The sequence below is a fragment of the Nannobrachium achirus genome (genome assembly GCF_963921795.1).
Source record: "Nannobrachium achirus genome assembly, chromosome: 3".
NCBI classification, from domain to species: domain Eukaryota; kingdom Metazoa; phylum Chordata; class Actinopteri; order Myctophiformes; family Myctophidae; genus Nannobrachium; species Nannobrachium achirus.
In genome coordinates this window covers 1,463,367-1,488,940 of record NC_137812.1, presented here as the reverse complement: position 1 = coordinate 1,488,940, position 25,574 = coordinate 1,463,367, and the positions used below count along the sequence as shown (strand labels likewise).

The window sequence follows — 25,574 nt, the reverse complement described above, 5'->3', positions numbered from 1 at the left end:
AAACAATCTAACAACAAATAGTTAATATGATGGTGGAGCAAGCACTGCACAGATAGCAAGTCTTTGTACACAGTAAGGTTGCAACCTAACTACCATGAATATTGTGGATACACCCTTCTATTTAATCCTTTTGGGGATATTGATGTTGTCATCTGCCCATTTGTCAATTTGGTAAAAAATAAATTGGTTGAATAGAACTCATACTTTGGGACCATCGTTCCATTGTTCACAATGGTTTGTAATGCAGGCTGCTTTATAGAGACCGCGGTGTGAATATGGTCTATAGTTAAGTGTTATGGAATTAGTATTTTCCTTTTCTTATACTCTGTCTGTAGGCATTTGATGGGTTTGTCTTATTGTTGTATTTCATAGTAAACTTACGGTAATGCAAAAAACGAAACAAAAAAGAACTAAAGAAAATATTTACTCATTACTCAATAAATGTTCCTAAAAATAAATAAAAAGCTTGGGGTTGACGTTGCCCAACACAGTGTGCAGAACAGAAATGGCGTAACAGATAGGCTCTGATACCCGTTTTATCTGAGTCCCAGGTTTAATTCCCAAACCCACCTTTATCTTTGCTGCAAGCTAGTCACTCCCCGACTCTTTAGCTGTTTCCTTTTTCTCTCACAGTGCTATTGAATAAAGGCAGGACAAAATAATAAAAGTAGGTGACATAATATTAAGGTGTCACATGTGTTTCCGGTTCAAATGTGCTGCCAAACAACATTATGGGCAAATGAACCAGAGCCGAAATTGAGTTGTAAAATGTAATACTTCAGGACCACGAAAGTACCGTTGTTTTTGGTTGAGATTGGTACATTTCCTGAGGCAATCTGCCCAGACCATGCATGTCACATGTGTCTTCTTTTTTATGTTTTTACTAAAAAAAAAACACCTGCAATGTAGTGCATTTCAAACTACGTTGCAGTGCACATCATGGGGTGATCACTGCTTGCCTCCTGTGAATTGTTTTATTTGTATTTTTGTTTATTTTATTTTTATTTTGTTGCTGAGTGAGGTCAGCAGACAAAGTGACGTGAGTGAGATGAAAAAAAAACCTGAGTGAAATGTGCCAATGTCAACCAGAAACCATCAGAATTGATAGAAAGACATTCCCACATTAAGACCAGGGAGATGTTCTGCTCTACGTGGACCAATTCTGCTCAGAAAGCCGTGCTTTTAGAACATTGGTCCTCGCACGGTCTGCAGACATCTTCTGATGCTGTTAGCCAATTGGGGTCGGGTTTAGCAGGGTGTATACATCTCAGGTCTCCACCTCTGGGGTCACCTGGGGTTGGGGTCGCGGGTTGTGGCTCGGGCAAATCATCAGTAGTAGCGGGTAAGTCTACATCCTCTCTCTTCACTCCGTTTACATTCCTTAAACCTATGGCATCCCCATGCTCCCTCAAGACACCAAGGAGGTCCCAGGAACGAGGCAGCACGTGGCGGGCGAAGACCAGACGTGCCAGCAAAGAGGATGAGACAATGACGAGCAAGGTTAGCAACATTACCAACGTCCTGAAGGGAAACCTCTGGATGATCTCCCCTGTTAGCTCATCCTCCGCCCAACCGGGGAACAGCAGGACAGGGGGGAGGTGGAGGATCGGCACCCCACTTAGAAGTCTCAGCAAGGTCCCCAGGACGAGGCCGGCAGCTGCGCCGTAACCATTGGCGCGGCTACAATGCAGGACACAGACGATCTGGGGGAATATCACGCAGATCTGCAGGTCTGAAATCAGCAGCCAGAGGGACAGGACACCTTCCCCGGAGAAGGCCAGGCCTGTGCCAGCCACGCCTGCCAGCAGAACACTTATGCGGATCACCCATGCACACTCCCTGTCTGGTGCCTGGAGAGGGAATGGAAAAAGATTCATTAAATAAGTTGTCACTTCAGTGATGGTGAAAGATGATATAGCCTATGTATGCATCATCTTTGCTGTCTGACTGTGTCTTATTCAGGCACGTGCACACATAGACATCAAAGCCCCTGCCCTTTTACCCGTCTTTAAAAAGTGCCCTCTCCAGACCATGAATAAGTACCAACAATAGGTGTCGCACGCACGCACGCACGCACACACACATACACGCTACAGCATGTAATATGCTTTACAATCACAGCCACACTTTCCTCACACACACACATGCCCGTGCACGCACGCACGCACACACACACACACACACACACACACACACACACACACACACACACACACACACACACACACACACACACACACACACACACACCGTCACACACACACACACACACACACACACACACACACACACACACACACACACACACACACACACATACACACACACACACACACACACACACACACACACACAGGGTATATACAGTAGCTTCATGAAATGAACTGCTCAAATGCACCAATCGCTTCAAAGAGGGTTTGATTTTTATTGGCTCTCTGACTTCTTACTCGTAGACACCTACAGACTGCACGTACACGAAGACACAAACACCAGTACGCGCACACACACACACACACACACACACACACACACACACACATGCATAGAGTCACAGTAAATGGTTACGTACCTAAGGACACACAAAGACACACAAACACAAACGTGCACATGAGCTCATTCGCAGAGACACTTAATACTGTACACAGTTTCAAACCTGTTTCCGGAGAAGGTTCTTGTAGATATTATGAGTGAACAGGGAGGCAACAGCAAGCAGGACTGAGTCCATTGAAGACATGACAGCGGCACTTATGGCTCCGATACCCAACACTGACACCCAGTATGGGGTGAAGTTTTGCACGGCCAGCGGCAGCACATTCCCTGCCTCCCCACGCTCAAACGGAGGTGGAAGTCCGTATTGTGTCTGGTTCCAGTCTGAAAAGATCAACTTCCACACGTTTGTGTCTGAAGCCCCTTGTCCACCACGGGGTGGAACCAGAACTTTCCAGAACCTGAACCTACCGTATTAGCCCGAATATTATACGACTCTGATTATAAGACAATTCCTATTTTTCAATTATCATTTTTGGAAAAAAATATGTTGAAGACAAAATATTATATATTGTATATATTATAAGTTATTTGTAAAGAAAACCTTTTTATTTTAAATTATTATAGGAAAGCTCAGGGGAAATCTCACTTTTGCGAACGCCCGTCATTTCGACCGGAGGGTTAGCGACTCACTCCACGGAGGTTAAGGTTAGGGTGAGGGTTAGAGTCCGATGTCGAAAAGATGACATGTAGTAACAGCGACACGCTCCCAAAGCTCATACAGAGATAACATGCATTAACCCATTTAGGCCTAACCTATAGTTATGCCTAAATCAGAACGCGAGAACAACGCACACACACGCGCCCCGGTAAGTTCAATGCCAAAGCCATCTGACTTTGCCAAACGGGAGGTGAAATGAGCCGCGGGGTCTAAATGTCGCTGCACAATATGTAGACAGTGTACGGTAATTACCGTAGGAGTTCGCGGGGCTGTGAGGAGAGCAGGGAAAGGTCCTGAAAGATACATAACGTTGAGGATGTGTTTTATAGAATAAAATATCGTGTTATATTCGGTATAATACAGTATTTTTTGTTATTGTTTCCATAGCTCACAACCCGGGTTCTGAGAACCTTTTTTAGATCCTACTCTTGATGTACAGTAGTACTAAACTTGAGTTCTGGGAACCTATGGAAGGGGCCAGGAGCGCTGCTGCTCTTTTTCATGGGACCTCCCGGTTAGGTCTGGTTATATGGAAACGTAAGCAGAACTTGGTCCCGGAACTTCACAGGTTCTTGAAAGTTCTTAGTTCTGGAAAGTTATGGTTCTTGTATTTATCATTGATCGTCACGATGACAACAATTAGGAAACGTAGATACTCATTCTTTAACAGTGTGTGCAATGTGTGCGTTCACAACGTACCTGCAGTGGAAGCCACTGCTCCTATGATGATGGAGGGAATTCCCAAGATGAGACAGGGCAGAGCTGCGGCCAAGCTGGTGATCTGAGCCTGAGCATTTGATGCAGCCGAAAGGATCCTCTGGTAGAAGGCCTGGTAGCACAGTCCTCCCAGAGTCTTCAGCATGCACACACGCACACGCGCACGCACGCACGCAAGCGCGCACGCACCACACCGCACGCGCGCACGCACGCACGCACGCACGCACGCACGCACGCACACACACACACACACACACACTAGGGCATTAACTTGTGATGTAACTTGTAGCTTGTCTTGTGATTTTTGCAAGTCGACTCGACTCAGTAAAAAACTTGAGTTGATGTCGACTTTATCGTTTGATGACGGCATCACATCACACACGACCCCCCCCAATTATTTTAGGGGGTCCCCAAATGATTAACTTAATGTGAAACATTGTTTTCTCACTCAACTGTAAACAAACCAACATAAAGTTTAAGTGTATAGAGGGTATCTGCACATTTCTAAAGTGCCAATTTAAGGACTTTTTAATACCTATAAAATGGCAAATTAAACATTGTCCAAAATGTCAAATATATAGCGGCAGAAATTGTGAAAATAGGCGATCTACATGCTCACGAGGCGTTGTGAGCATGTAGATCGGCTATTTTCACAATAGATTTTTTTTTTTTTTTCAACTTCGACTTTCTCTGGTGGGAGTCGACTTGTGTAATGAAGTCGACTGAGTCGACTTGTCGACTTTTTCGTTAATGTCCTACTTTACAGTCACTAGACCTGTGCCCGTCGGGCACCGACCTACTCGGAATGATGCAAGTGGGGAGGATTCAAATAGGAAATGCATGCCCCCACCCTGTTACTGATCAAGTTAAGGGATTTAACTAGGCTAAAGTTGTGAGTGTTCCTACCTCCTGGCATCTGTTGTTCTGCTGAACACGCTATAAGTATAGCCTATCTATTGCACCCGCATCAAACTTCATGCACTGAATGTATTGCTTTTTGTAAATTAATTTAAGATGAGAGAGCCCTTTAACACAGTATCATTATATTAGAGATGGTGTGGCATACTGATTGCTGATCCAAATTGACTTCAAATCCTTGAAAGATAAGAAAGAGTACTCTTTACACTTGGCCATAAGCCTATTTAAAATAATAGCAGTAATATCAGGCCTAAACACTAAGGCGCTGAACCAGTGAGTGCACACATGGATTACACAATAATAATTATACAAAAAACAGATACTAAAAAAGCAACAACGAACCAACGATAATAATTCATCTATCCATTTTCCAGCATCCTCCATCTTCAGCTCACCCAACCAGGAAAGGTTGGGTGTAAGCGTGACATTAGATGATGATGATGATGATGATGATGATGATGGTGATCATGATGGGTTGAGAAGCAGGAAGGGAACACAGAGCCACTAGAAAGAAAGAAAAGAAAAGTAAAAACTGCAGCAATGTGATTAGAGGAGTGATTTTATTTAGGTACAGTTATTGCATTAAACATAATATTTTAGTCTTGTCCTTATTAGGCAAATCAAAACTGGGTAGTATAAATTAGGGCAAACATATATATGTCTTATATCAAAACATGAGTATATTTCTAGTAGTCGCTTCCAAGTCCTGTGGTAAGTACTGGTGGGAGCTGATGGCAGGTGTTGCACTCCACCTCAGCATTCCGTCCCCCACCGGTCTAGCACATTGGCTGATATAGACCAGGGGTTCGCAAACTTTTTTGTCTCAGGGCACCCCATAAATATTTTTTTAATCCGAGGCACCCCTACATTATAATTTTCACTCCCAGCACCTTATATTTATAGCATATCGTCGTTGCCGGGTGGAAACCTAGTATGTCCAAAACCGTTCGTTTTGTATTTATCATCTATGAAAAGGCAAAAACTCCACGCACACTGTCTTCCAATGCAAAAAGGGGAATTTAATAAAGTAATGCAACGTTTCGGTATTTAAACCTTCATCAGGCAAACTTTTGTACAGAGTGTGAGAGATCTTTTTTAAAAGGCTGACAGACCTATGGTGGACCAATCAGGACGCACCAACATTATGACATCACATTTTTAAGGTGATATACTCTCAAAAGAGAAACAAAATTCCATACATCTGTGCATTAATACCATATTCAACATTTTAAAAAACATGACAGTACATAGTAAGGGCAAAATGCCAAATATGAAGTATGAATAGTACAAAAATCATGTTAATTAATCAACAAAATAATAAAGGCAAAAAAGCAGGTGGAACCATCATGAAAAACTGTCCCTGTAAAAAAGAGAGGAGGGAAACAGTTTAAAATATAACCAGGTCAGCTTAAAATAGAAATAACCAGCATAAGTAGAAAAATACAAATTGACACCATAATTAAAAACGTATCAAGATAAGAACGAATCAAAGCATGACATTTAGCAGTAATTCATCATTCAGGCCTTTTGGTGCCAAAGTTTGCAAACTAAAAATCCAATATGCTTCACGTCTTTTAAGCAGCAGGTCATGATCGCCACCTCTGCGTGGCGGATCGACCTTTTCAATGCCGCAAAAACGAAGTGTTGAGATGTCATGCTTATGATCGTTGAAGTGTACAGCCACTGGGTAATCCCTATCATTTCTACGTATAGAGCTTTTGTGTTCACTAATCCTTAATTTTAGTTTTCTAGTGGTTTTGCCCACATAGGCTAAACCACAAGGGCAAAGCAACATGTACACAACATGAGTAGAGGCACAGGTTATGACACTTTTAATCGGGAACAGTTTGTTTGAATGAGGATGGCGAAATGTTTCAGTTTTATATGTGTTATTACATTGCGCACAGCTACCACACCGATAATTGCCATTTGGAAGTGGAGCTAAGAGCCTCTGGCTGGGCTGGGCAGGAGAAGATCTCTGATCAGCATGAACCAATCTGTCTTTCAAATTCTGTCCACGTTTGTACACAAAAAGAGGCTCGTGTACAAAAGTAGGGGCCAGAGCAGGGTCGGATGTCAAAAGATGCCAGTGTTTTTTAAAAACTGGTTTTATGACTCCCGAGTGAGGAGAGAAAGTGGTGATGCATGTTACTGAAAACTTTTTCTCTTTTCTCTCACTTTTTCTTAATAGGTCTGCCCGTGGTTTTTTAAGTGCCATATCACATGCTTTTTTAATCCAATCAGCAGGGTAACCCCGCTGAATAAATCTACTGTAGCTGTCATGTCATCAGCTTTCTGGATATAGTCCTCAGTAGAGGTACAGACTCTCCTCAACCTAAAGAACTGGCTTTTTGGAAGCCCTCTCTTAAGAGGAGTGGGATGAAAACTGCTTGCCAACAATAAAGTATTTTTATCTGTTTCTTTTCGATACAAGGTGGTAACTAAAATATTGTTTTCTTTTATGATCCACATATCGAGAAAATGCACTTTTTGCGCACTGCAATCCATGGTAAACTGTAAGTGGCTGTTAAAACTGTTCAATAATTTGTAAAACTCTTGCAGTTCATCAAAAGAGCCTTGATACAGACAGAATACGTCATCAATGTATCTATACCACTTCAGTATTTTGGGCAAGTGTGCATTTAGTGCTGGGTTAAACACGTAGTTTTTCTCAAAAAACCCCACATACAAATTTGCATAGTTTGGGGCACAAATAGAACCCATGCTTGTCCCCGACATCTGTAGGTAAAAATCACCATTAAAATTGAAGTAATTCTTTTTCATTACCCAATTTGTGAGTTCAATGATGAACTCGTTAGGGGGAATAGAGTTAGTGTCGCGATTATTAAGATAAAAGCCTAAAGCCTCTACACCACCCTCATGGGGTATGTTTGTGTAGAGGCTGGCAACATCAAAGGTAACCAAAAACACATCGTCTGGCAAGTCAGTTAAACATGAAATCTTATTCATAAAATCAGTAGAGTCTCGAATATATGCTGGTAAAGAATGAACATAAGGTTTAATAAAGGAGTCAACAAATTCAGACAATGGGGCCAACAATGAGTTAGTCTGGGCTATAATAGGGCGACCAGGGGGGTCGATTAATGATTTATGTATTTTAGGTAGGGTGTACATGACTGGACGGACAGGATGCTGACAATATAAAAAACCATGTTGAGCTTTAGTGATCCAGCCTTTAATTTTGGCATCTTCTAAAAATAAACGTACTTCTTGTTGAAACAACAAAGTGGGATCACTCTTAAGTTTTTTATAAACATTAGTATTGGACAATTGAGACATGATTTCTGCTTCATATTTGTCTGCCGATTTAATTACAATATCCTTGTCATTAATCAATTCATTCAATGCAGTCTTTTCATTGTCCGTTAGGTTTTTTTTTTACGTGAAAAGGCTGGTTGATTTTTTTCATTATGTCTTGCCTTTATTATTTTGTTGATTAATTAACATGATTTTTGTACTATTCATACTTCATATTTGACATTTTGCCCTTACTATGTACTGTCATGTTTTTTAAAATGTTGAATATGGTATTAATGCACAGATGTATGGAATTTTGTTTCTCTTTTGAGAGTATATCACCTTAAAAATGTGATGTCATAATGTTGGTGCGTCCTGATTGGTCCACCATAGGTCTGTCAGCCTTTTAAAAAAGATCTCTCACACTCTGTACAAAAGTTTGCCTGATGAAGGTTTAAATACCGAAACGTTGCATTACTTTATTAAATTCCCCTTTTTGCATTGGAAGACAGTGTGCGTGGAGTTTTTGCCTTTTCAGTTCGCAGACCATTGTTTGGTCTCTCCTCGACGGCACCTGTCGCTGTAGGTGTGCAAAAGCCTTTCGTTTCATTGATTCAAGCCAAAACCAGTTTTTTGGTCTCTACTTTTGGCACCCTACTCTTTTGCAAGTTGTTTGGAGCTATTTTGCAATGATGACCTCCTTTCAAGATATTAACGCGCTTACTCAGAACCGCGCGACTACGTTTGAATTCTCCAGTCAGGACGCCGAGAGAATCCTAATTCCGAACACTATAATGGAAATGTCTGTCTCCTCTGACGACCTAAAAGCCAAACTAGAGAGACTCTATAAAAAAGAAACACGTCTCCTGTTGCACGGCTCGACTTTAAGTGAATACTGGAGAAACAAAAAGATCCCAAAAGGTTTACGCATGCAAAAAGCTCCAACTATTGGGAATTCAGATGAACAATTCGTTCATAAATGGGGAGAGATCCTTAATAAATGTTCCCTGGACCTCATGCTGCTCATCATAGAATACGTATCTTCTGAAGCAGACGAGGTAAAGAAACTAATCCAGGAACAAGAAGATATTCTTAAACATAAAAGTGGAGTCGACTTTTCAACAATGGATAAGTCCATAAAAGACTCTTTACAGCAATACAAAGACTATTTGCTTGCACGCAAGATTAAGAAATATAAACGTGACACCGAAGACTATCTGAGAAATGAAGTCTACGAATGGCAAAAGAAAGGACAAGCCGTGACTGACTCGGCGCCGACTCAACCCTCCCAGCCCTCCAGGCCTGGAGATGCGCAATTACGCACGAGCGCCCCAGCATCCAGTCATGGATCCAGACCGCCCTCAGGGACCTCTTCCTACCGGAGAGTCTACCCTTCAAGAGGACACGTTTCCACGGATAGCGACTATACCTTCGACAGTGATTCCTCCAGTGGTCCTGCACCGGCGGGTACCCCTTTTTTAGACGCGCGCCGCGGCCGCGTCCGGGGCCGCGGGAACGGAGGCCAAAGAAGAAATGCAGGCGGGGGAGGCGGTTACCAAAAGAGCAACCGGCCCTGGACCCGCAGCTACACAAAGACACGGTAATCAACATCTCTTCAAAAGAACTGTCCAAAGATCAACTGTCACTGCTCTCCAAGGGCCTTTCTTTTGTTCCCACAAGTGGAGTCAATGTATTTGGCTTAAAAGTGGACTTGTTTAAATGTTTCAGACAAATTAAACTGAGACATTTATTTTCAAATAAAACGGACAGCAGTGCCATACCAGGCGCCACCGCTACCTCCTTTAGACAAAAAAGTACTTTCTGCCCTAATACTTTCAATGCTTCTATCAATACTTTTTGCAGGGTAGTCGAACAAGACATAATGAAAAAAATCAACCAGCCTTTTCACGTCAAAAAAAAACGGACAATGAAAAGACTGCATTGAATGAATTGATTAATGACAAGGATATTGTAATTAAATCGGCAGATAAAGGCGGGGGTATTTGCATTCAAGACAAAGACAAATATGAAGCAGAAATCATGTCTCAATTGTCCAATACTAATGTTTATAAAAAACTTAAGAGTGATCCCACTTTGTTGTTTCAACAAGAAGTACGTTTATTTTTAGAAGATGCCAAAATTAAAGGCTGGATCACTAAAGCTCAACATGGTTTTTTATATTGTCAGCATCCTGTCCGTCCAGTCATGTACACCCTACCTAAAATACATAAATCATTAATCGACCCCCCTGGTCGCCCTATTATAGCCCAGACTAACTCATTGTTGGCCCCATTGTCTGAATTTGTTGACTCCTTTATTAAACCTTATGTTCATTCTTTACCAGCATATATTCGAGACTCTACTGATTTTATGAATAAGATTTCATGTTTAACTGACTTGCCAGACGATGTGTTTTTGGTTACCTTTGATGTTGCCAGCCTCTACACAAACATACCCCATGAGGGTGGTGTAGAGGCTTTAGGCTTTTATCTTAATAATCGCGACACTAACTCTATTCCCCCTAACGAGTTCATCATTGAACTCACAAATTGGGTAATGAAAAAGAATTACTTCAATTTTAATGGTGATTTTTACCTACAGATGTCGGGGACAAGCATGGGTTCTATTTGTGCCCCAAACTATGCAAATTTGTATGTGGGGTTTTTTGAGAAAAACTACGTGTTTAACCCAGCACTAAATGCACACTTGCCCAAAATACTGAAGTGGTATAGATACATTGATGACGTATTCTGTCTGTATCAAGGCTCTTTTGATGAACTGCAAGAGTTTTACAAATTATTGAACAGTTTTAACAGCCACTTACAGTTTACCATGGATTGCAGTGCGCAAAAAGTGCATTTTCTCGATATGTGGATCATAAAAGAAAACAATATTTTAGTTACCACCTTGTATCGAAAAGAAACAGATAAAAATACTTTATTGTTGGCAAGCAGTTTTCATCCCACTCCTCTTAAGAGAGGGCTTCCAAAAAGCCAGTTCTTTAGGTTGAGGAGAGTCTGTACCTCTACTGAGGACTATATCCAGAAAGCTGATGACATGACAGCTACAGTAGATTTATTCAGCGGGGTTACCCTGCTGATTGGATTAAAAAAGCATGTGATATGGCACTTAAAAAACCACGGGCAGACCTATTAAGAAAAAGTGAGAGAAAAGAGAAAAAGTTTTCAGTAACATGCATCACCACTTTCTCTCCTCACTTGGGAGTCATAAAACCAGTTTTTAAAAAACACTGGCATCTTTTGACATCCGACCCTGCTCTGGCCCCTACTTTTGTACACGAGCCTCTTTTTGTGTACAAACGTGGACAGAATTTGAAAGACAGATTGGTTCATGCTGATCAGAGATCTTCTCCTGCCCAGCCCAGCCAGAGGCTCTTAGCTCCACTTCCAAATGGCAATTATCGGTGTGGTAGCTGTGCGCAATGTAATAACACATATAAAACTGAAACATTTCGCCATCCTCATTCAAACAAACTGTTCCCGATTAAAAGTGTCATAACCTGTGCCTCTACTCATGTTGTGTACATGTTGCTTTGCCCTTGTGGTTTAGCCTATGTGGGCAAAACCACTAGAAAACTAAAATTAAGGATTAGTGAACACAAAAGCTCTATACGTAGAAATGATAGGGATTACCCAGTGGCTGTACACTTCAACGATCATAAGCATGACATCTCAACACTTCGTTTTTGCGGCATTGAAAAGGTCGATCCGCCACGCAGAGGTGGCGATCATGACCTGCTGCTTAAAAGACGTGAAGCATATTGGATTTTTAGTTTGCAAACTTTGGCACCAAAAGGCCTGAATGATGAATTACTGCTAAATGTCATGCTTTGATTCGTTCTTATCTTGATACGTTTTTAATTATGGTGTCAATTTGTATTTTTCTACTTATGCTGGTTATTTCTATTTTAAGCTGACCTGGTTATATTTTAAACTGTTTCCCTCCTCTCTTTTTTACAGGGACAGTTTTTCATGATGGTTCCACCTGCTTTTTTGCCTTTATTATTTTGTTGATTAATTAACATGATTTTTGTACTATTCATACTTCATATTTGGCATTTTTCCCTTACTATGTACTGTCATGTTTTTTAAAATGTTGAATATGGTATTAATGCACAGATGTATGGAATTTTGTTTCTCTTTTGAGAGTATATCACCTTAAAAATGTGATGTCATAATGTTGGTGCGTCCTGATTGGTCCACCATAGGTCTGTCAGCCTTTTAAAAAAGATCTCTCACACTCTGTACAAAAGTTTGCCTGATGAAGGTTTAAATACCGAAACGTTGCATTACTTTATTAAATTCCCCTTTTTGCATTGGAAGACAGTGTGCGTGGAGTTTTTGCCTTTTCAGTTCGCCGACCATTGTTTGGTCTCTCCTCGACGGCACCTGTCGCTGTAGGTGTGCAAAAGCCTTTCGTTTCATCGTATTTATCATCTATAAAATGTACTAAACTAGTGAGAACAGCAGATCTACAAGCACACAACATCGCGAGGCGTTGTGTGCTTGTAGATCGGCTGTTTTCACTAGTTTGTGCGACAGCCTTGTATGATGAAGCAGGGCTTTGCTTTACCAAAATACGTACACATTTGAAACTTGGAGATACAAGGTTTCTGCCTGACAGTGACAATATTTTAGTGATTATGTTGCGAGGAAAACGTTGTGGTTAGAACTGACTGAAAATAACTTGATACTTAAATTCCAAATATTATCAAATGATCTTGCGGCACCCCTGGACTGCCGTCACGGCACACCAGGGTGCCCCGTCACCCACTTTGAAAACATATGATATAGATATATGATATAGATAATAAGCCTCTCCAACATACATTAGACCCCCACATGAAGTTGACTGTTGAGGCTGTTTGCAATAAGTAGTATTCACCATGCTGATGAAGATGATCACGAGCTGGATGACATCCGTGTAGGCAACCGAATAAAACCCTCCCAGTAGTGTGTAGATGACAGCAACGGCTGCAGAAATGATGATGGCGTAGGACGAAGGAAGATCAAGGACCACACTGACTGTCCCACCTGTAAAAATGCACAATACATCAGTGTTTGAATGGTTGAATGTACCATTGTAAAGTCATGTACGTTCCGTTGTTTTGGGTTGAGATTGGCACATTTCCTGGGGCAATCTGCCCAGATCATGCATGTCACACATGTCTTCTTTTTATTTTTTTTTCTACGCTCAAAAAGCACCTGCAATGTGCATTTGAAACTACATTGCAGTGCACATCATGGGGTGATCACTGCTTGCCTCCTGTAAATTGTTTTATTTTTATTTGTGTTTATTTTATTTTTATTTCGTTGCTGAGTGAGGTCAGAAGACAAAGTGACATGAGTGAGATGAAAAAACCTGAGTGGAATGTGCCAATGTCAACCAGAAACATCAGTATATACCTCGTAAAGATATTCTCATAGTGTTTCATTCTAATGTGGGACACAAGGTTAAAAAAAGGTTATAGATTTTGGGCAGTTTGGGGGTGTTGATGATGCTCCCTAAACACAGCCAAGACTAATTCAGTAGCAGTAACACCACCCAGTAGTGGTGTGTGCACTCGTGTTTGCATTAAAATAAAGCATCGCCTAAGTTGTGTGCCAAAATAGGGCCCTTGCACCTTCAGGATCATTGGAGTTCTCACATGGCCACCAGTTGCCAGTATTGCCATGGCAACACTACTTTTCCAGGTGGTATTGCCTGGCAACACCACACTTTGCCCCAGATCATATGGCATTTTATCATTTTAGTGATTTTAACAATTTTGATTTGCATTCATGCCCCCCAGGTTGGGGGCATGCATGCAAGTGGCTAATGTAATTATGTATTTTTAGACACAATAAGCCCATTCCCAAGATGCACCGCAATGTTTCATGGGCAGATATGACTTATGGGGGCTGGTGTAAATAGTAACACAAAATTGCCGGCATATTTTGTCTAAAAAGACATATATAGCCACTTGTACGCATGCCCCCACCCACTAAAATCCAAATACTAAAATCGCTAAAACAATAGAAAGCAGTAAATGAAAACATTTTAACACTCATCTTTTCTTTTCTCTAATTACAATCTAAAATATGAACCTATGTTCTAAAAAAAGAAAGTTGTCCTTTAAAAGAAAGCACTATATTGGTAAGTCATACAACGTGCAGCGCTTTGCGTTCATACCCTGCATGGCATGCTGTGTTAGGCGTGTGCAGGGACGTGCTGGGCCCCTGATTCAGCCTGGAAAAAAAGAGTTGGAGAGGCCCTCATTTCGCGCTATAGAGAGAGATCTCTCTCTATAGCGCTGCTGCTACTCAAAGATTTGCCATTTCAGATCATGACAAGTGACAAGCCAGTGGGCCAATTACATGAGTTATATTTCGTCGTTGTCGGGTGGAAACCTTGTATGTCCAAAACCGTTTGTTTTGTATTTATCATTTAAAAAATGATTTAAACTAGTGAAAACAGGAGATCTACAAGCACACAACGCCTCGCGGTGCGAGGCGTTGTGTGCTTGTAGATCTGCTGTTTTCACTACTTTTGTGCGACGGCCTTGTATGATGAACCAGGGCTTTGAAATTTGAAACTTGGAGATACAAGGTTTCTGCCCGACAGTGACGATTTACTTTATTGGCTGCCCAGCCCCCAAAATGGAACGAAGGCAGACATTTTATTTTTAATTTTTTCCCCGAACGGCCGGGAATGAACCGGCCGTTCGGGAGTTGTCCCGCTTTTCCCAATGGCCAGCACGTCCCTGGGCCTGTGTAATGTTGTATGGTTGGACATTGGGCAGTGTTGTTTTCTGTGAGAATCTGACAGCTGCAGACAGTGTGTGGTGCAGTGAGGGAGGGCCGTGATGACCGGTTATAATAATCGCAAAGCACTTATTATAGTAATTCTGATTGTGTCTAATAAACAATGTTGTTGTCTATCGATACATGTGAACATTATGCATGCCATCTGCTGGTGTTTAAGACATGCACCGCACTCACTGACACTTTAGAATGGAGGAAAGTTTGTATCTGTGCACTGTGTTGTTGTTGTTGTTGTAAAGAACTGATCAACTCTGGCTACTGCAGTGCAGAGCAGCTCACTCTCACTGAAAAATACATTTCAGATTGTCAGCACAGCGTTATTATTTGGGTTAGGGTTAGGTTGGTTACCACCAAGGTTATAATAGTTTTGGATTTTTTCATTCGTTTTTATTTTGATTAGTTTTGTGATTTTGTTTTCAATTACAGTTTGGTTTTAATTCGTTTTTAAAGTGGGGTTGCTAGTTTTGTTTTTATTTTTTGTAAATGTTTAGTTTTAGTTTAGTTTTGATTAGTTTTAGTGTTATTTTTAGTCTTTTACGTAATATGTCAGTTTTTTTGAGTTTCAGTGAAATTGAGAACAGGAGCGCTCGTCGTGCGGTGCGGGGCAGAACAAGCGGTCGCTTTGATCCACCACAACAACAACGACAACGTAGCGTCGGCAGGAATGATAGCGCCTCACCCCACGGAGGTTAGGGTTAGGGTTAGGGTTAGGCATAGTTTTACAGAGGTTAAGGTTAGGGTTAGGGTTAGAGTTAGGCAGAGTAAGCTAATGGCTAAACACAGCTAAGCTAGGCTAGTGGATAAACAACGAAAGAGGTGTCGCAAACGATTGATGAATACGCAGAATTACACAGGTGCGCTGATAAGAGACTATCAAGGTGAATTAATCCAGGTGGTGTTAGGGGTGTGTGGTGAACGACAAAACGAGCACCCCAATCTCACTGAGTTACCCAAACTGACTGTAACATATATATATATATAGGCCTATATATTTCTTTCTCTTTTTTTTCTTTTTTGACCAGAAATACATAATAAAATCCTAATTGTCTATGCCAATATGCTACAGATTGAGCACAAAGAAACATAAGGCATTGTTTTGAAAGCCAATCTACAAGCTCACAACACATTTTCAGAAATGTTTCTCATTACTTATGTGTTTATTTACTTGGTCTACAATGACATGCCCAAAATGGGGGGTTAACGAGGTTACAGTACATATTCTGAAGAAAAACTTCCAGGAGGTTAAGAGGGGCATTAAATGTGACATGCTGAACGTCTATTCTGTATTTGGGATTTCAATATTTGGGTCTTATCAGTACAGTTAGTATTTCCATTGCATGAGCCAAAGGGCCATTTAGGTGCAGAGGTGAGTGGGTAAGTGTCATTTGGTTATTGTAGAGATTACTGGCTTGTCAGAGGTTAGTTGAGGTGAGGAGGAGATCAAGTTCGACCAGTTCTACCTTCAATCTAAAACAATGTTATGGTACAGTAGCTTCGACAGCTGTGGTTTCTTTCCACTGTGGTGATATCTTGATGAGAAATCTTCTATCATGATGAGAAAGTCTTAGACCTTGCATAGTTGAGATGCAAGATATGTGGAACAATGGAAATAGAAAGGTCATGTACTGTACGACATACATGACTAGTGATTAGATGATTAGATAATGATAAAGGGCATGGGAGGATTTAAAGAAATGCAGTGTTGTTGTGACACTGTCTCCTAACTTTAATCAGAGGTGAGCAGATTTATAAGCTGGAGGTGATGGAAATGGACAATAAACTGGATTGGACTGGGAACACGGATGTCCTGTACAAGAAGGGCCAGAGCCGGCTTTACTTTCTGAGGAGGCTCAGCTCTTTTGGTGTGTGTAGGACTCTGCTGAACATGTTCTATCAATCAGTGGTGGCCAGCGCAGTGCTCTATGCGGTGGTATGTTGGGGGGGCAGTATCAAGGAGGGCGACAGGAAGAGGCTGAATAGGCTTATCAAGAAAGCGGGTTCTGTCCTCGGTACCACCATTGGATACTGTGGAGGAGGTAGCCAATAACAGGATCAGGACTAAACTCCTGGCCATCATGGACAACCCCTCTCACCCACTACATGACACTGTGAAAGGGCAAAAAAGCTCCTTTAGCAACAGACTGTTACATCCAACTTGCAAAAACGAACGCTATAGGAGATCTTTTCTGCCCACAGCTATAAGACTGTACAACTCCTCATCTGGTTGGCTTGACCAAGCCAGTTAGGATGGGGGATGTGGGATACAAGTTATTTCAGATCTCTATTAGTAATGTTTTCGTTTGGTTTGTCAGTTAACATTTTAACTTGCTTAGATGCATTTATTTTAGATATTTATTATCATCATGTGTTTTTTCATTGACGTTTTTATGAGCTGCTGTAACGCTTGAATTTCCCCTCGGGGATCAATAAAGTACCTACCTACCTACCTACCTACCTGATTGTGGACCTTAGGCTGTGGTCAGTGGTTTCCACTGACTATGATTGTGGAGTGTTACTACAGTATATTGTTATTTTTGGACAATTTCAAACACTTTCTCTCAAGGGTGAAAATCTTTTTCATCAAGCTTTACTTGTCCAGTTCTGCCCTCCTTTGCTTTTGTAAATACTGTAGATCCTTCTGAACAGATGTGTTTGATCTTTTCCTGCACAATTTTTCACTGAGGTCCCATTGACTTTAGTTGTTTCATTGTCTGACCACACCATATGGATCCATTGTCCAAAGAAGGATTAAACATGTTTTTGTAGTTAATAGATCATTAATAAACTATTTGTAAAAGAGTTATTAATGACTTGTTAAGCATTTGTTAAAGGAGCTATAGTCAACTTTTTCTTGAAAAACGGATGCTAAAATTAAAATAATGTTTCGAAAATATGTTATAAAAAATAAGCTTCATATATGTGTTTCAATTCAAAAATGACCACAAAAAGCATAAAATAATGATAAAATAATAATTTTGGCCATTGTCCGGCCGACACTTTGTTTACATCCTAGTCTAACACAATATACTAGAATGTAAACAAAGTGTCAGCCTGACAATGGCCAAAATGATTAATTTATCATTATTTTAACTTTTTGTCGTCATTTTTTAATAGAAACACATATATGAAGCATATTTTTTTCTAAAATATTTTCGAAACATTATTTTTATTTTAGCATCCGTTTTTCAAGAAAAAGTTGACTATAGCTCCTTTAAGGATTAATAACTTTGAGCAAGTCATCCCAACACAATTAGGTACTCACTAAAGACAATATTTATAGACTATTATTGTTATTAAAAAAAAAAAAAAATTTTTATCACTGACCCAAGGCCAACAGGATAATGGCAACCCAAAGCAGGTCACATATCAGAATGGGTATCAGAAGGATGGTGGTGATACCGTTGCCATAACGACGATGAAAAGGATCCATCATTGTCACAAACCTCTGTGACCTCATTGGCTTGGCAAAGAACAAGCCTCCTGTTGGGACAAAGCATGAATAGAATAATAGAATGATTTTAAACACGGGTGCGCACACCAAACACGGTTTACAGTTTAGGCATTTAGCAGAAGCTCTTAATCCAGAGCGACTTACTTGTAATTCATACATCAATACAATAAGCAAGGTAATACAACAATACATCTACATCATTTGCATAGAAATATCAATCTAGAAAAAATAATGTAGGTAGACCAAGCACCTAATCAGTAAAAAATGTAACATAAAACCTAAAAATGCTATCTAGCTTTCATGTATGGTCATTGAGGGTATGCGAGTGCTAAGGTAACTGCTATGGGCTTAGGTCATACATGGGCAACTGGCGGCCCGGGGGCCACATGCGGCCCCCACCTTCACTTAAGGCGGCCCGCAGGTTCATATCAGAATACTGATATATTATTGATTTCAGCTGTTCCAATTCCAAACATGCAAACATGATCCGCTTTAATTACTTCAGTCTGTAGTAACTTTAATGACAAGTAAAATATTGTCTTTTTCATGTTGAATGTAATGTGTATTTAAGTCCATAAAGTTAACATAAGTATAACTAAATGCATTTGAAATTGAATGAAATTTTTACTTTCAGGATTCCGATTCAAAAATAGCAAAATAGCTGATCTACAAGCTCAAAACGCATCGCACCGCGACACGTTTTGAGCTTGTAGATCGTCTATTTTTGCGTGACATAGAATGACGGAGTATAGGGCATTCATTTACGAAAATAGTTAAAATACCCAAAAGACCCAAATGCATTCGGGTCCCCATCATCAATGGGGTAAAATTATTGGAATACATTTTTTGTCTTAGGAATGCGACAAAATCCCCCCAAAAATATTATGTATTATGGTGTGAGTAATCAATAGAAAAAAAAAACTCCTTTAAGTCTTCAATACTCTTAGTAACATAGGAGTGGACAAACATGCTTGCTTTATGCAAATGTATACATATTTATTATTGGAAATCAAATAATAACAAATGTAGATCCAGAAAAGAAGAAATTACTTTGCATTAACATAAAACAAATTATGCTCGCGGACATAGGTGTCTTGTTCAGATCACTGACAATTTTGTGACCTCCAGCCACATGCCAGTTTGAATAAGATATGTCAATATAGAATCTATCAAATGTCATTATGCTTTTCATTGAATTTGGAATGAACAGACATCATGTTTCTTACCTATGGAGAGATTTAAGAAATAGGCAAGGGGGGGCACTAAGGCCCAGATAAGACCACGAGAGGGAGTGTAGGCAGCCTCAGCGGTTCCCAAAATGTAGCCTCCTCCAACCCAGGTAGCTGATCACACACACCGATACACGCACGCACACACAGATGCACGCACACAGATGCACGCACATAGATGCACGCACGCACACACACACACACACACACACACACACACACACACACACACACACACACACACACACACACACACACACACACACACACACACACACACACACCTTAATTAGTTATTAGTAGAGGTGGTGTAGCCTTTTCTTGTCGGGTCCATGCTCAAGCTACCTCAACCCTATGTTCCCTCAGCCTTATGTTCCCTCAGCCTTATGTTCCCTCAGCCTTATGTTCCCTCAACCCTATGTTCCCTCAGTCCTATGTTCCCTCAGCCCTATGTTCCCTCAGCCCTATGTTCCCTCATCCCAAAATAGGACCCTATGTTCCCTCAGCCCTATGTTCCCTCAACCCAAAATAGACGGTGCCATGGCATTGGTCCGACATCTCATTGTTCTGACGCACCATTCGTCCGATGCTGGTGAATGCTAACCTGCCGACGCTGTTGAATGCTAACCTGGTGAATGCTAACCTGTGAATTCTGACCTGACAACACTGGTGAATGCTAACCTTTTGAAGGCTGGCGAATGCTGACCTGCCGATGCTGGTGAATGCTAACCTGGTGAATGTTAACCTGAAGAATGCTAACCTGATGATACTGGTGAATGCTAACCTGGTTAATTACGACCGTAGCTCGCAGTTTACTTACACTCTCATACTATCCAAACCTCCACCGGCCGTCAGTCCCTCCGTCCGTCTGCCTGTCCCTCCGTCACGTCACTCGTCACACGCCACACTTTCCCCCTACTCATATCTCCACCACCGTTGCCCCGATCCATGCCAAAATTTCCACACAAACTCTTTGCCTGCCAAACTACAACCTCCAAGGACCCCTGGAGCTCCAGGGACCCCCAGGTCCCTAGGGGACCCCCAGTTGTAAAAATTGACCAAATGTGCAAAAATTACCAAATGACCACCCAAACGGGGCTGCTCACTGGGAATTCCCGGGGACCACCGACTCCTGGTGGCACCGTCTATTTTGGGCTGAGGGAACATAGGGCTGAGAGAACATAGGGTCTATTTTTGGGTTGAGGGAACATAGGGCTGAGGGAACATAGGGTCTATTTTGGAATTGAGGGAGCATAGGGCTGAGGGAACATAGGGTCTATTTTGGAATTGAGGGAACATAGGGCTGGGGGAAACATAGGGTTGAGGGAACATAGGGTATAATAAATTGTTAGGGAGTGAGGGAACATAGGGCTGAGGGAACATAGGGCTGAGGGAACATAGGGCTGAGGGAGCTTGAGCATGACCCCTTCTTGTCAATGGGACATTGTCCCATTGACAAGAGATTTCAAGACCAGACAGAGGGATTATATCTCCAAACTGGCTTGGGAACGCCTCGGTATACTCCCTGAGGGAGTGGAGTAAGTTGCTCAGGATAAGGAAATCTGGAGGTCTCTGTTGGAACTATTACCCCCGCGACCCGATTCCGGATAAGCGGTTGAAGATGGATGGATGGATGGATGGATGGGGATTTGAAATTCCCAATCACAAGAGATCTGGTGGGAGGGGTTGTGTTTGACTTGTGTGTACACAAAAAAATTCCCACCTCCCCCTCCCCTCTATGACAGGCATCAAACAGGTCGTTGTCATTGATGCTAACGAGTTAAGCACTACCCCCCTTTGAAGTTCAAAGGTAGCAATTAAGAGCTTTGGCTGAGCTCCCTCTCCCTCCACTGTTTCTGTTGATTTTCAAAAGTTAGACCCACCCCCTCCTCCGAGGCTCCAGTATATGTGCACAGTATAGTCCAGTTCATGTCCAAACATGAAAGGTTCGTTCAAATTATGAAAACTATATATTATTGGAAACTTCAGAGTATAGCAAATAAGAAAATCCATGATTCCATTTGCAAAATCCCTTTTGACAGCTGCTGAAAGTTTGTGTCTCATTCACTATAATAAAAAGGAAAAAAAATACCCCCAAAAATTTGCTTTAACTAGCATGTAAGGGATCGAACTAGGGGTTTTTAATGATTCTGAATCCAATGCAAGCCTTTGTTTTGCACACACAAAAACATTCCTTAGGCTAAAAACGGCCTGACAAAACTATGGTTTAATGATGAGTCATCACTTTTCACAGTTTCATGGGGGCTATTTTTAGCCCAAGGAATGTTTTTTCATGCAAAACAAATGCTTGCAATGGATTCATAATCATTAAAAAAAAAACTAGTTTGACCCCTCACATGCTACTTAAAGCAGATATTTTGGGGGTATTTTGTTTTCCTTTATAGTATAGTGTAAGTTGCTGAAAGTGAACTTTCAGCAACTGTCAAAAATTTTCCTACGGATTTTGCAAATGGAATCATGGATTTTCTGATTTGTTATACTCTGAAGTCTCGAAAAATATATAATTTTCATAATCCCCCGAAAATTTGAACGAAGTTACACAAGCGACTTGACTAGTTATAAGAGGGATTGAATGTAGGAGTCTCAGAAGAAATGGTGGAGATCCCAGACGTATCAATGATGTCAGTCATTTCCAAAGTACAGGCAGCGGCCAAATACATATCCGCTAGTTTCCAACGTTCCATCGTGTATTGCGCAGAAGGTGTGCGGCAGTTCCGGCGTTGCAGCCGAGAGTGATCTACAAGCTCACAACGGTTGCATCTGCGACGCGACGTGAGCTTGTATGTCTGCTGTTCTCCGGATGTGTCCCACAATAGGGGTGTAACGATATAGTAACTGTATCGAAGATTTTATTTTAATTTGCGATGATCTACTATATCGTTTGCAAAAGCAAAATATCGTACTGTTTTGGCTTTGTATTGTATCATTTTAAAATGTGGTAATCGGTATCGAATCGTTGTGCAATGCAAATAATTGATTGTATGGAAACTAAGTATTTGTACCTTGTATTTGGATTTTTTATGAGGGAAAATGAAAAAAGAGGAGTCTAATTGCCTTTCCATTCCATATAACTACTGGTCTATCGATAAATGTGTGTAATCTCTGTGTTCATGTCAAGGTGGGTTTGTCCATATATGTTGAAATATAATGTCCATGTATTTGCCAGAGAATCACAGCGTTTACATCCATAATAATAGATTTTTTACACAGATTTCATTTAGTTACTATATCGATTTTAAATCATTGAATCGAATCGTATCGTTTCGCCATGTATGAACCGATATCCTCCATGTATCGTATTGTTAACCATGTATCGTGATATGTATCGTATAGCTGTTAAAATCATTTTAAAAATAGAAAATGCAAAACGCACGGTTTTTGGACATCTCGACAACGACGATATTTTATATGCTATTAATTACCATCTCAGTCAGGATTTAATTCAGTATTCTTTGGAATCTCATTCAGATCTCAGTCAGATCACCATGGCATAAGCACAGGCAAACAAACACAACTTACTGATTAATTATTGCCATACCTTGTGTTTGTTCATTACGTACTTTTAATGTAGGTCTTTTATATGCTTTATCATGTTTTTATTGAACTGGAGCTTCCGAGCGTAGGATTTTCCCATGTATGTACCTAGTAGGGCATTCAGGAATAGTGATTTTTAGTATTCGAATTATTCAACCTCAAAGTATTCGAATAGTCGAATATTCAACAGGACTGGCCAAACTGTCAAATATTAAGTAAGCAAGAGGCAGACATTGTGAAAATAGCAGATCTACATGCTCACAACGCCTCACGTTGCGAGGCGATGTGAGCATGTAGATCGGCTATTATTTATCTGTGGAACCGAGTCACATTAAATGTAATACCTACAATTCCAAGTGCTTGTCAGGGTGGGTGTCCCCAGTTCAAATAATTATGTTTATTTTGGGGGTCGCAGCCTAAAAAGGTTTGAGAACCCCTTGTATAGAGCATTAACAAATTCATTTGCATTGACAGCTCATTCTTATGACTTCCTATCTAGTTTTATAAACTATATATTTTATTAAAAAAAGAAAAATCTACTTCGGTGAACAACGTCGAATAATGACTTTGATATTCGAATATTCGAATATTTTAATATTTGGTGAATGCCCTAGTACCCAGAGCATCTAAGTGAGAAATAAAGTGAATCTGAATCTGAATCTGAATCTTAGACGTCCTTACCTGTCATTGTGAAGACTCCAATCCAAAGGCTGATGTTGCGTCCCCCTAGTATGGTGACGTGAGTCCTGGAGCCCACACATTTCTTCTCCTCCTTTCTGGATTTCTTAGAGGCCCAGATGCCCATTGCCAGGATCAGAGCATAGAAGACCAACAGTCCTACCAACCCACCTATGTCCAGAGCCATTGTCACACTGTAGACAGACAGACAGACAGACAGACAGACAGACAGACAGACAGACACTTTATTAAAGGGATCCCTGGCTAATACAACAAATATGCCTTAATACATTATCATTGTCCTCTATAACTACAATGTAAAATTAAAAACGCCGTAATTATTTTATTTCTTCTAGTAATAGCTAATCTTTCACTCAATAGGGGAAATGCCCGTCCAAGTTGATGATGTCATAAATGTCATGTGTGATCTATCCCTATGGAATTTATGGCATGCATGTGCAAATAAAAACAAACCTAATACTTCCTATGGTTAATATGAGCATCAAATCAATATTTCAAATGTGTTTTTGCACATGTATGCCATAAATTCCATAGGGATAGATCACCCATGACATTTATGACATCATCAACTTGCGACAGGTATTTCCACTATTGAGTGAAAGATTAGCTATTTCTAGAAGAAATAAAATATTTAAGGTGTTTTTAATTTTACATTGTAGTTATAGAGGATAATTATAATGTATTAAGGCATATTTGTCGTATTAGCCAGGGATCCTTTTAATCCCAAAGGAAATTCTGTTCAACAGTTCTAGTTGCCATACATTCACACTAGAGATGCGCGGATAGCGGTTTTAGCCGCGGTGGACCGCGGTGATCCGCGGTGAGGGCGGATTCGGATCAACCAAATATAATTAATTAATTAATTTCGGATAACCGCGGATGAAATGAAGGAAATAAATTATGACATATATATATATATATATGAATAAAAAAGGCTATGCTTTGTCTGTGTGTGAGTGTGTGTTATTTTGTATAATTTGTAACACGTTATTTTTCATGAGGCACGAATTAGCCAGCCAGTAGAGTAGACCACGGCGCATTGTTTTGTACCTGTGCGCTTGCGCCAGCGGGGTCCTCCTTACATTCAAAACAATGGAGGCAAAGAAGGCAGCTCAACTCGCAGCAGTGCGAGAGAAACTAAAAAGCGGTGAACTAAAAACAAAGAAAAAGGAAGGGAGTAAAAGTGCAGCCTGGGATTAGTTCAGCTTGGTGGTTAATCCTGACGACGAGTCCAGTGCAGGATACGTGGTGTGCAACAGCTGCACGACGATCTATGGGTATGATAGCCATAAAACTGGCACACTAACATGGTGCATCATGTTTGTGCAAAAGAGAGAAGCCAGCCAGCACAGAAGAGCACATTAGATGGCTTCGTTCTTCGTAGTGAGATCAACGCTGTGCCAGCTAGTGTTAAATCTCGGTTTGTCAATGACTGTGTCGACATGTGTTGCCTCGACATGCGGCCATTTGATATAGTGAGTGGCGAAGGATTCCAACAGGTAGCCCAAACCCTCGTCAACATTGGAGCTAAATGCTGTTGACGTGAAGGAGTGTGTTCTTCCCCACCGACAAACTGTGTGTGACAGGGTGAAGGCACTGGCTGCTACAGATAAAGAGAAACTCGCTGAACTTGTCCAAAAAGTGATGGAAAATGGAGGACTTGCTGTGACCACAGATATGTGGACCGACGAGTTTAATCAGCGTTCATACACGGT

The 25,574-nt window shown here is 40.9% G+C and overlaps 1 pseudogene across 1 annotated transcript; it reads right to left on the bottom strand.

The window, feature by feature from the left end:
• Positions 1-1,166: 1,166 nt before the first annotated feature.
• LOC308281577 (high-affinity choline transporter 1-like) lies at positions 1,167-24,025 on the bottom strand (annotated as a pseudogene). The gene is made up of 8 exons: positions 23,842-24,025; positions 19,603-19,719; positions 18,250-18,405; positions 13,007-13,155; positions 5,186-5,347; positions 3,908-4,061; positions 2,654-2,871; positions 1,167-1,850 (listed from the first exon to the last, which is right to left on the bottom strand). The product of its transcript is annotated as a high-affinity choline transporter 1-like (transcript).
• Positions 24,026-25,574: the final 1,549 nt, after the last annotated feature.